The sequence below is a fragment of the Sciurus vulgaris genome, assembly GCF_902686455.1.
Source record: "Sciurus vulgaris genome assembly, chromosome: 13".
Taxonomy (NCBI): Eukaryota; Metazoa; Chordata; class Mammalia; order Rodentia; family Sciuridae; genus Sciurus; species Sciurus vulgaris.
In genome coordinates this window covers 12818659-12830270 of record NC_136474.1, presented here as the reverse complement: position 1 = coordinate 12830270, position 11612 = coordinate 12818659, and positions in this window count along the sequence as shown.

Genomic DNA, 11612 nt, shown 5'->3' with positions numbered 1-11612 from the left:
GAAGCTGCTTCTCTACCTGTCTACCCCATTCTCTGCTTCCCAGACCCAAAGGCCTGCTGGGTCTTCAAAGCCAGCTGGTACTGAATGAGTACCAGATGACCAGAGAGTGAAGAAGCCACCACCAGTCTCCCCCATGATTCTCTCGGGGAAGGATCCTGACACTGTTTTCACACATTAAAATCAGCCTCTTCCTCCACCCACCCCCCTCTCTCAATCCTGGATCTGAGTCTGGTATTTCCTTTAGTATTTCCTGATAGGAATTTATCTATCACAGTGGTGCTAGATAATTGGGTACGCTGAGGTTATTTAAGAAATTTCAGCAAGATGACTGACAGATAGGATGGGTGAGGGAAGCCACCTGTTCAGGGTACAAACGGAAAATACAGCTCAAGTAGAAGTTTGAAATACTTGTTTGAGATAAGCAAATATGGATTTTTCTAACCCTGCTGTAGAAGATGGAAAAGCCCAGATGGCCCCGCTTCTTTCTGTGTGTACACAGAGGTGACTCACTGCAAGGTGAACATGTCCAGGCAAAATCTGAAGGGGTCAGGTGTGTGCACGTGTGTCCAGCCTGTGAACTGCACATCACGGGCATTTGAGCAACAGACCTTCGTCTCCTGCTGTGCAAAGTCAGTGTTGCAGCTTTAAACAGCTGTTTCCCAAAGGTGAAAGAAAAAGAAAATAAACGCTGGAGATTACCATGGGGCAACATCGGGGATGTTAAAAAAAAAAAAAAAAAACTTCCTTCATCTTCGGGTGAATATAATTAATAAAAAGTGATATTATTGTCATAGAAGACTTCTCTGGTTTCTCCTGCTACTTGAGCTGTAGGAAGTGATCTACATTTTGAGGCTTGGGGTTATATTTTCATTGCCATTTGTCTTCATTTCTTAATAAGAATATCATTTTGTTAATATTTTGACGAGTTCCTCTTCACACTGATTTGTCTCTGCTTGAGGGTTTGCGTGACGTCTGATGACACTGATGACAGTCAGGGTGGTGCTCATCATGGCCTAAGAACCAGACCACACCCAGGTCCTTCGCCCAACATGACTCCTGAACCCAGGACTTGGGTTTTATTATTTTCCTTTAACAGAAGGCAACTCAAACTCAGAGAATGTAAATGACTTGGCCAAAGTCTCCTAGAGATCTGGGTCCCTGGGCTACCCTTTCTCCCTCCCTGCTCCGAGGGGGTCTGAGGAAATCCCTCCGCGTTCCCTGGGTCCAACTCCTATGGACACACACCCATGGCTTCAGCCTGGAGAGCCCCGCCAGGCTTCCGACTTGGGTCCCCAGCTACCCGCTGGATCCCTCCAAGCACAGATTGCAGGGAAAACAGGTCCAGATCTGGGTTCATCCTCGACCAACCTGGAAGAGCTGCCTGCTCCTGCATTCTGTTTAGTTATGCCCCCACCTTAAACCCCGGAGCTAGGATTATCAGATTTAGGGGGGATTATTTTATTTGTGTAAGTTTGTTTAAATATTGCATGGGATATACTTATATGAAAAGATATCATCCTCGTCTGTCTGAAATGCCAGTTAACTGCATCTCTCCTTTTATCTGGCAGTCCCTACCGAGATGCAGGCAGTAAGCTGGGAGCCGCCCCTGGCTCCTCCGCCTCCTTGGAAGCTACTCAGTTCCTGTGGACTCTGCCTCCTTCCGGTCTGCTGCCCTGGTCCGGGCCCAGGCATCTCCCTCAACATCCCCGGCATGGACAGTAGTTTTCTAATTGTCTCCCACTTCTTCTGTTGCAAATCCCCGCACTCAGCCCTTCCTCCAGACTTTAAGCCCCACGGCCTCAGGTAGGTCCCAAGCAGGCTGTGCCTCCCCAGGGGCCCTCCCAGCGCTCGCCAGGACTCACTGGGTTCTCAGCCCTGAGTGCACCCCAGCACCCCGGAGTGTGGGAAGCAAACCACCACCTGGGCACCGCCAGCAGCTCCCCAACTGGTCAGCACCCCGTGCAGTGGCTATGGACATGAATAGTCCTTAGAGCCCGTGGGGTGACTCCAGCAGGTGGCCAGGGCAGAACGCCCCCCAATGCAGGTTCTGCGCAGGCCCACAAGCTTCCCTGCCTGAAGGTGTCACCCCTCTCCCACCCCAGCCCCCTGCTGCAGCCTGACCTGCCAGCACCTCCCAGCAGAGCTGTTCCTATGCCTGTGAGCACTTCCTCCCCTTTACCACCCTCCTCAGACCTCCCAGCCTTCACTCACCTTTAAAACTTGGCTCAGGGGCTGTTCCTCTGATCAGGCTGTCCTTGGGGGTGACTCCACCACCTGCATCCATCTGGGCTCCATAGACACCCCACTTTCATCCTCCCACAAATCTCTCTACTCCACAGTGACCCATCTTTGACGGCAGCTACTGTGTCTTAGCTAATTTCCGTGTGTCTTGGCCCCACGTGCTGCTGGCGGTGGATTTGTGTGGATGATGGATGGCTGGGTGGACGGACGGATGGTGTGGCAGAGCTACGATTCTAACTCGGGTCAGTTTAAATCCACAGGCTGTGCATCCTAAGACCTCAGGAAGCCTTGTGGTGTCATTTAACAAGTTGGAATTCTGCACAGTGTGCAGAGTGAGCAGGGGTGGCTCCTGCGCAGGACGGCTCCACAGCCAGTTCCCAACACGCCAGCATGCTTACTTTCACAACTTTGCACACGTCTCTCTCAGTCCGGAACCCCCCCTCCTCTGTTCTGCCTGCTGACAACCCGGCATCCTTCGGCATTCAGCTAAAACATCCTGGCCCTGCGGAGGACCACCTTGCCCATCTTTATCTCAGCAGCACTTATGTGCTCTCCAGCCGTGGTCCTGTTTGGGACTGTGACGGGGCAAATGTCTCCGCCTCCCCTGTGCTGGACTGGAAGCTCTAGGGCCCTGGGCCCCACTCATGCACAGCACGAGGTGGATACCCAGCAGGTATTGTTTTCAAATGATTGCATGCCATAGAATTTATTTATTTACTCATTTACTTTTTTGTGCTGGGGATTGAACCCAGCGGCACTTAACCCCTGAGCCACGTCCTCAATGCTTTTTATATTTTATTTAGAGACAGAGTCTCAGTATGTTGCTTACAGCCTCACTGAGTTGCTTAGGGCCTAGGTTGCTGAGGCTGGCTTTGAACTTGCAATCCTCCTGCCTCAGCCTCCCAAGCCGCTGGGATCACAGGCGTGCACCACCACACCTGGCTCTGGAGAAATTTTTTAATTATAGTTTACATTATTATAATTTTTTGAAAAATTGGTTAAGTCATCCCTTCATGCAACACAGCTGAATGACTCAGAATTCATGCACTTTGCTCTCTGCCTTTTTATTTCAGGCAGTCTTAACTTTTGCTCGGGGATTCCTTTATTTCCCTGTGAAATCCATCTGACCCTGCCGTAAAGGACCCTCTGCAGCTTCCCCCATGCACGACCTGCCCACCTACCCCACCGGTTGTAATTGGATTGCACTAAGCTGGGAAAACAGTTTTTGTCTCTGCAATGAGATCCCCCAATCCTTTTTCCATGGTTAATTTTATGCGGCCCAGAAAACAGGCGCTGGCAGCCAGCGCCAGGAAGGAGCGGCGCACACTTCCCGCCGGCCTTTGATGTGGGCTCTTGGCCCTGCTCCATCTCTACCCCGGGCAGGAGCACAGCTGGCCACCATGTGCAGGGCAGGGAGCCGGAGGGGCCAGGCTTCCCCTGAGCCAAAGGTGGATTCCACAGTGAAGTGGAAAACCCTCTGCTGAGTCTGCAGAGTGCACAGTGGGGGCCCCCAGCAGTCAGCCGCTCCAGGGTGGGATCTGACTGTCCTGGGTGCGAATGATGCTCTGTCACCTGTTTTCTGTGATCCGAAGCAAGTTCCCTGAATTCTCAGTTCAGAGCCCATCATCCCGTTAAATGGAGTCAGCTTTCTCTCTGTTGCTGCAAGGACACATGATTGATGGCATGGACGTCCCTATAATGCCTAAATCACAGCGGACCCTGATGAATGCAAGGAGCGAGTCCACGCCCCGCCCTTAACGCAGAAATGGTGGAGGGGAAGCAACTAGAATGGGCTCTTCCACCCTCAGCACGTAGCAAGTGGCAAGTGGCAGGTGGCATCTGTCCCCAGACACATTTCCTCCCTGGGGACAAGACGCCACTTCTTTTCTCTTCTGGTTTTCACCAGGAAAGAGATCCCCGAGGAAGCCTCGCAGAGGAGCCCTGGACGAGACCCCTCTTGCCATCCAGCCCACCTTGCAACAGCACCTATGAGGAAGGGGCCTGGCTGAGCTACACATTTTAACCAGGTTCTAAGTCAAGCGACTCTCTCCAACTTTCCGCCCAACGCTGGGGGCACGAGCGATCCTAGCAGCAGAGCCTCTGGCTCCTCAACCACCACAGGCGAGTAGCACCTCCTTCAGGATTTTGGGGCTCAGTCACCTTGTAGGGAAGGTGCTGACCTGGGAAGGTGCAGGCCAGGAGTTAGCCTGTGCAGTGCCAGCCCCCTCCCTGCTGACCCTCTGGGGTATAACGATGGGCAGGGAGCAGGGGTGGCTCTGGAGGGGCCAGTCAGCGGGGAAGGACGGCCTCTCTTCCCCTCCAGCTGTTAGCAGCTGGGGTGCCTGCGTGGCAGCTGCCGGGAAGTTTTGGAGCTGCAGGTCCTTAGTAAACCCTCAGGTCTCGGGAGAGAGTAAAATCCAGGCCTTTCAGCACAGGATGCTCGAGCTAATCTCACGGCCTAATCCACTTAGAGCACTGCTTTTAACTCCCATTTGAAGGCCCAGAGCCCAGGCTGAGGCAGATAAGCCCTCCCCACTTGGTAGGGGCTCAGCCACACTCCGCCGCTAACCTTGGCAAGGCTGTCCAGGGACAGTGCACACCCTGATGGGATTCACTTCTTAGCCCTGGGGACGAAGCCCAGAGGCAGCTTCTCTGGGAGGCAGGTCCCCGCGCTTTCTTTCGATCCGCGGAAACCAGAGTGGCACCCAGTTATGGCCACTGCCATCGCCCAGTCGGGAGCAGCCCAGAGACTTGGGACCAGCAGAAGAGAGGCCGTTGAGGGCACAGAATCCGCGGAACCACTGTGTGGATGAGGAGAGCCACAGGCCTCTCAGGCTGACCGCGACCACATGGTCAGAGGAATAATAATCACACTCTGAAAAGACGGCTGGCTGGCTGGGGTTTCGAGCTTCTGGCAGAGGTTCATTCAGACCCAGAGAGCAAGCAGCCCTCTCCCGGGCCCTTCCGACAGCCGAGCGGAGCGCCTCTGAACCCGGCGCAGCCAAAAAATAAGTCGATCAACAACTGAAAAGAAAATAACCCCCCAGGGCTCTGATACCCAAAGACAAAACAGACCACGGCAGCAGGACCTTGACCCACAGGAAGCAGAGACGGCTATGTAGGTCATCTCATCTTTGGTCCCACCTGACTTTTAAATCCATTTCCACTTTAAGAACTTGAGTAATTTTAAGAAAGCTAAATTAATATTTCAGATCCTTGAAGTCACCTTGGGGCATGGCCCTGCCTTCCCTTCCAAGATCGCGGGTCCAGACAGCACTTCTTTCCCTTCCTTTGTAAAATACAGGAGTGTGTGCAGGATGCCTGGGTGTCTCGCTCCAACCTTGAAATCCATAACCTCCGACTTTCCTCGGAACTCAGGTTGGTGCCCTGGGTCACCCGTCACCCCGGGTGGCTTGGGCTCCACCACGTGAATGCGTCCTGCCAGGTAGGCTGCCTGAGCAGCGTGCGCCTGAGCGAGCCTCCGTCTGCCTGGCCTCGGTCTCTCCATCCGTGAAACCCGCCAGCCGGAGCAGCCTCTGGAGGTCGCCCTCCTGAGCCACGCCACACGGCCAGGAAGGTCTCCAAAACAGCCAAACACACAGGCGAAGGACTTCTTTTCTTGTCTGAAGGTCGAAGACTGGAAGGACTCTGCATGGGAGGAGTCAGGTTGACTGGAGCAGGTGACCATCCTGGCCCCCAATGATGGACGTTTGACCCGCCAAAATTTATTTCATTCACTTGACTTTTTAGCAACCTGTGGATTGTCATTGTCCCCTGAGGAAGTCGCTGAGAATCACTTTAGACTCATCAGGATAAGAAAGTCAGATTGACCAAAAATGAAAAGCTGTGGTTTGTTTATCGACACAGGATCCCAGTCTTGTGTGGTTGGTGTATAAACAGGAGATGCCAAGCCACCTCTGCTCAGGCCGGCTTCTCAAGTGCAGTGCCTGCATCTGGCTGGGACTCGGGAGATGCTCATGAACTAAACTCAGGCCACTGCTGGGTCAGAGGGGAGACCAAGTCCTAAGCAAGTACTGTCACATGGAGCTCTGGAATGGTGGGGCCCTTTCTTGGGCTCCCTGCTCCTTGCGGGCATCAAAACATGTCATGTGGATCATTTTTGTTTTCCCAAGAACGTGGTTACAGTATCCAGACACAAGAAAATGTGCATGACCTCCTTACCTCACCGTGGAAGAGAGAAGACACCTCGTCCTCTTATCCTTCTATCTTTCTGAATCTCCCTGGAAAGGCCCACTTTGTTGCAGTGCTGGAATGTGGAGGAGGAAGCCAGAGAAGCAAGACATCACCCTCAGAACCCGGCTGGTGCAGCACCCTGGGTCTGACACCCTCTCTGGGTGGGTTTGTGCCTCGCTCTTCAGAGTTGAGGCCTCTGTCCTCTTCCCTGGGGGTCAAGAGCCACAGGGAGGTGTGAAGCCAAGAGCAAGGAGCCAGGGGTCCACGGGCAGCCTGAGTAGAGGCTGACCCCAGTCTGCAGGAGGTGTGAGTGCTGTGGGGTCTCTGTTGGGCAGGGACCCAGAGTGACCCCTCTCCTCACAGAGTGGGGACTCTTCTGGAACTCTGCAGAGGCAAGCTTCCCCTTGATCTCTGGCTGACACGCTGTCTCTTTCTCTCCTTCCCCAGCGCTGGGCCCCTCCCCAGGCCCGAAGGCCCAGATACTTCTACTGGGGGCTCCTTCATTTATATTTGCATCAAGCAGCACACTAAGGCTGTGGGTTGTTGGAAGAATCTTTGGGCCAGGACTAAAGACGTGATCACGTTTGTTCCCAAAGTGAGAGGGAGAACAGAATCTCAGAGGGCAGACTGGAGGGGCCAACCTTAGGTGCCCCCAAGTTTCCAGGCTTGTCCTGGCTCAGTGGTCATCCAGAACCACCCCAAGCCCAGGAAGTTCTGAGCCACATTCCTCGGGCTCACTGGCGGACAGTGCTGAGGGTGGAGAAAGACCACAAGTCCCCTGGGAAGAGTGAGGGACTTTCCTGGAAGTGTGGGGACAGATTCTGCTCCCCTCCCCACCCTTACAGACCTCAGCCCCACAAGCTCTGTGGCTCAGGTCCCAGGCTGGTGAGGAATTTCCAGGTGGCGGAGCTTAGAGCTGCCTTCTCTGTTCAGCACACATTGTCAGAAGACAGGGGAGTAGTCTCCGGCTCATTTCCATGACTGAGCTAAAAGAAAACTGCTTATTCGTATTGACCACTTTCTCAGCTATAGGACATCTAAGAGAACAACACACCATCCAAGACACAACGCGCTGGCTGATTTATTGGGAGCAAACCACAAATGGCCAATATCTGTGAGTCTGGGCTTCCTCGCTCTGCCTGAGGTCCAAGAAATTATGACCATGTTGGTGTCCCGCATTCGGCTCTGCAACCATCCCCAGTACCCTTCTCAAGAGAATGCTTCTCCAGGAGCAGCCTCTGTTCTCTAGGTAAGCACCACGCCCCAGTGAAGGCAACCGGCTTCTCCCCACTGCTGGGAACCAGGGCCTAAATCACAAGGCCAGGGAACTTTCCATCACTAGCAAACATCCACAGTCGATCAGCTGAGGAGGAGGAGGAGTTTTTATCCAGCTCAGAGTTCCGGAGGATGCCGTCCTTGGTGGCTGGGCCTGTGGTTCTGGGCCTGTGGAGAGACAGGACATCAGGGCTGGACGCACGGCAGAGAAAGCTGCTTAAGGTACCACCACCTGCCACAGGCAGGGACAGCCTACAGTCTGTGGCCCTCAGGGTTGCTTATCCAACAGCAGCAAATGCTGTGCAAATGCTGCCATTCACAGGACAGACTGCGCTTTCCCGGGAAGCAGGAGCCGGTCCCAGGCCACGACCTTCCAGATTCTCAGGAGAAGTGGCCGTTGGAGCCCTGCTTGCTCCAGCAGGGGCTCACCGCCTGTTCGTGTTCTCTTTGGAGTCATTGGAAGCTTCACAGGACATAGCAGATTAACGAACCACTCACTCTGACCTTCCTCTGGGCCTCGGCTTCATCCCTTTTTAGAATAAATTACCCAGTGAGCTCCAAATCATGTTGGGGTTTTTATAACTTTTGATAGATAACGTATCTTCCTGGCCATATCTACAGATCACACATACATGGTACGAGTTAAACTAGAATGTGTGGATATACGTGCATTGTGTGCTGCTTCTTGAAAACCAGAGCAGAAGACTGCTTGGGAACACACCACCAGTCAGTGTCTGTGACAGAAGTGATGTCCTTAGAAGTTACTGGAAATAGGACATGCCTGGAATTTTGGCTGGAGTTTCCCATTCTGGGCCTGCTGTGGTCTGAAAGCTCGTGTTCCCCCTGAATTCACAAGTTGGAGCCCTAAGCCCACTACGTGGTATGAGGCTGTTTCCTTTGGAGAAGAAGGTCAGGAAGGGACCCACATTAACGGGATTGGTGCCTGAGAGCTGCCCATCCTTGCCAGCTGAGGCCACGGCCAGAGGTGCCATCTGTGGACCTGGAAGCCACCCTCGTGGGGAACTGACTCCACTGGCACCTTGGTCCTGGACTCCCCAACTCAGGAACTGCGAGAAACGAATCTCCTTTGTTCATCAGCTGCCCAGTTTATGGTTCTAGTGTCATGGGAGCCCAAACGGACTGAGAGGAAGTCCTCGTTCATGGGAAAAGGCAGCGATGGGTCCAAAAGGAAGTCAGGAACGCATGTTAGCCGGTTGGCTGGCCCTGGACATCACAGGCAGGCCAGGCGGCTCAGATTCGGGCGCAGGCGGGCTCCAGATCATCTCTCCCCCACTTCTCTCCCTCTCGTGGTTACTGACCAGGTGTGTGAGCTGCTTCCCATGCGCTGCCGGCAGACGTGGGGCTTCACAGAGACACCCATCTCCCCTCAATGCCCAGCATGAATCATTGTCCACGAGACACCTAAAACAAGACAGGAAAATGTGTTCCGGAAGTCCCATTCTCTTCTTGCTGAAATGAAAGTAAATTCATTTTACTGGCCCAGGGACCTGCAGGCACATGATACTGAGAGGTCACGGGTCGGGTCGGGTCAGCAAGTACACTAGAGAGCAATGCAGGGAAACAGGTCACATTTCACGTTGACCCAGAGAGAGCCACCTGCCCACATGGGTGAGGTCCTGCAACCCGAGAGGCAGCCTGGGTGGAGGGGGCCGGGCGGGGGTCGTGCCCACCTCCCACCCCCATTCCAGCCGCGCCAAGGCCAAGGGAGGGGAAGGAAGGCGTGGGCGTCACCAGGCCACTTCTGCCCAGGGGCCCGGAAGGCAGGGACAAGTGGGCTGGAGGATGGCCAGGCCATCTTATTTAGTCTCCATTCTCCAAGTGCCTGTGTCAGGTGTGAGGGAGGCTTGGTCAAGAGCCTTAGGGGTAAGTGCAGGGAACGTTTGCCACCAAACATCCCCCACATAGCAGCAGGAGAGTGTCCCTGTGCACAGACGGCCGTCAAGGGGCCAGGGCTGACGTGCCCAAGCTCCGTGGCAGCCATCACCAAATGTGCAAGTTACAGAAGACCAGGCCGGAGCTCCCCACCACTCCACGCCCGGGGGTCCCCCTGGAAGAGCAAACCCGGCTGCGTCCTCCAGAAGTGGGCTGCATCTCCAGGGTCCCCAGATTTAAACCACAAAGCCTACGGGCCCACTACATCTATAAATAACAATGTTCCTATAAATAACAATGGTATCCGCAGACATCTGAGATTCAGTCTGAGAAAGAGCATGCTAGGTCTCCAAGGAGGGAAGTGCAGACCAGGATGCTGGCACTGACCGGGTGGCTAGCTGAGGTCTGAGCCTGTCATGCCAGCCTAGCCCCTCATGCCAGAACGGCCCCTGGAAGAGCAAGGACCATAATGGAACCAAAACCAGGCTAGCGTGCTACCCAGGAAGTAATGGCAGCTCTAGCCACAGGCAGCTCAGTAACAACACACCAGGGTTTGGATCTGGGATGTCACTCAAAGGCTGCTGTGTTGAGGGCTTGGTCCCCGGCGCAGCCTCGTTCTGAGACGGGGCTTCTGGGAGGCATTTGAGACATGAGTGCTCTGGTGTCGCCTTGCATTCAGCCGTGGATGGGTTCAGAGCCAGTGGACAGGGAGGTGGTGGAGATCGCAGCACTGGGACCTAGTCCGAGGGGAGGGTCCTTGTAAGCATGCTCTTGGGGACTGCATCTTGTCCCCGGCCCCTTCCTCCTCTCTTTCTTCTCAGCAGCCATGAGATGGGCAGTTTTGCTCCACCACACCCTCCACACCATCTTGTTCTGCTTCGCCCAGGCCCAGAGCAACAAAACCAGCTGTGCATGGACTGAACCTCTGAGACCATGAGCCAAGTAAGTTTTCCTCCCCTAAGTTGCTCTTCTTAGGCATTTAGTCCCAGCAGTGGAAAATGACAGACACCCAGCTTAGGACTGATTTTATTCAGGGGGGCGACTGAATCAGGATTAGCTCCAATACATTGCCTAGAAGGGGATCAGCGACTTGGCAAGACGCAGCCTGACGTAGGAAGAGCCTGTGGATGAGGTGCTCTTGAAAAGGAGAACCTGATTTCAGGGTTTTGTTTTGGTTTGGTTTGGTCTGGTTTGGTTTTTGGCACCAGTGGTTGAACCAAGGGGTGCTTAACCACTAAGCCACATTCCCAGCCCTCTTTGACATTTTATTTAGAGATAGGATCCTGCTACATTTCTGAGGGCCTTGCTAAGTTGCTGAGGCTGGCTTTGAACTTGCCATCCTCCTGCCTCAGCCTCCTGAGCCACTGGGACTGGGATTAGAGGCCTGCACCACCATACCAGCTGGTTCCAGGGATTCTTGACTGTCTGACTCACACTATGACCAGGGAAATATAAAAACTTCTGGCAACAGATGGACACATGGAGGGAAACTCTCTTACCACACACACCCTGACCATTCAGGGCTCAACCTGGCTTCCCTGGGAGCTGAGTACAGAGGAACTGGAGAGCACAGAATCAGGAAGCCTTCTGTGAATTCAAAACTGCCCAAGGGTGGAGGAGGCAGGCCGGCCCTGGCCCCCAGGCCTAAGAACACTGAGCTGCTGAGCTCCAGGTGAGACCTTGCAGAGTACAGGAGGAAGCATGGCCAGACATCCAAAAGGGGGTGAAGCCGGGCCTGAGAGCTCCTGAGTGCCCTGCGCCTGGGGCTGGAGAACTGCACACAGCGTGTTGGGCAGCTGGTTGGCTGAGGTCTGGGCACCAGCATAGAGGGGAGGAGAGAAAGGCCACCCTTCGGGCCACATGGTGCACAGAGGCTGAAGTGAAGGGGGGCAGGGGATATCTTTCACAGACAGGATGGGCCACCCTGGTCCCCAGACTCAGAGGATGTGGAGCAAACTGCACAGGTCACCCTCCTGGGGCCCACCTGAGCGTGGGCCCAGGCTTGTGAC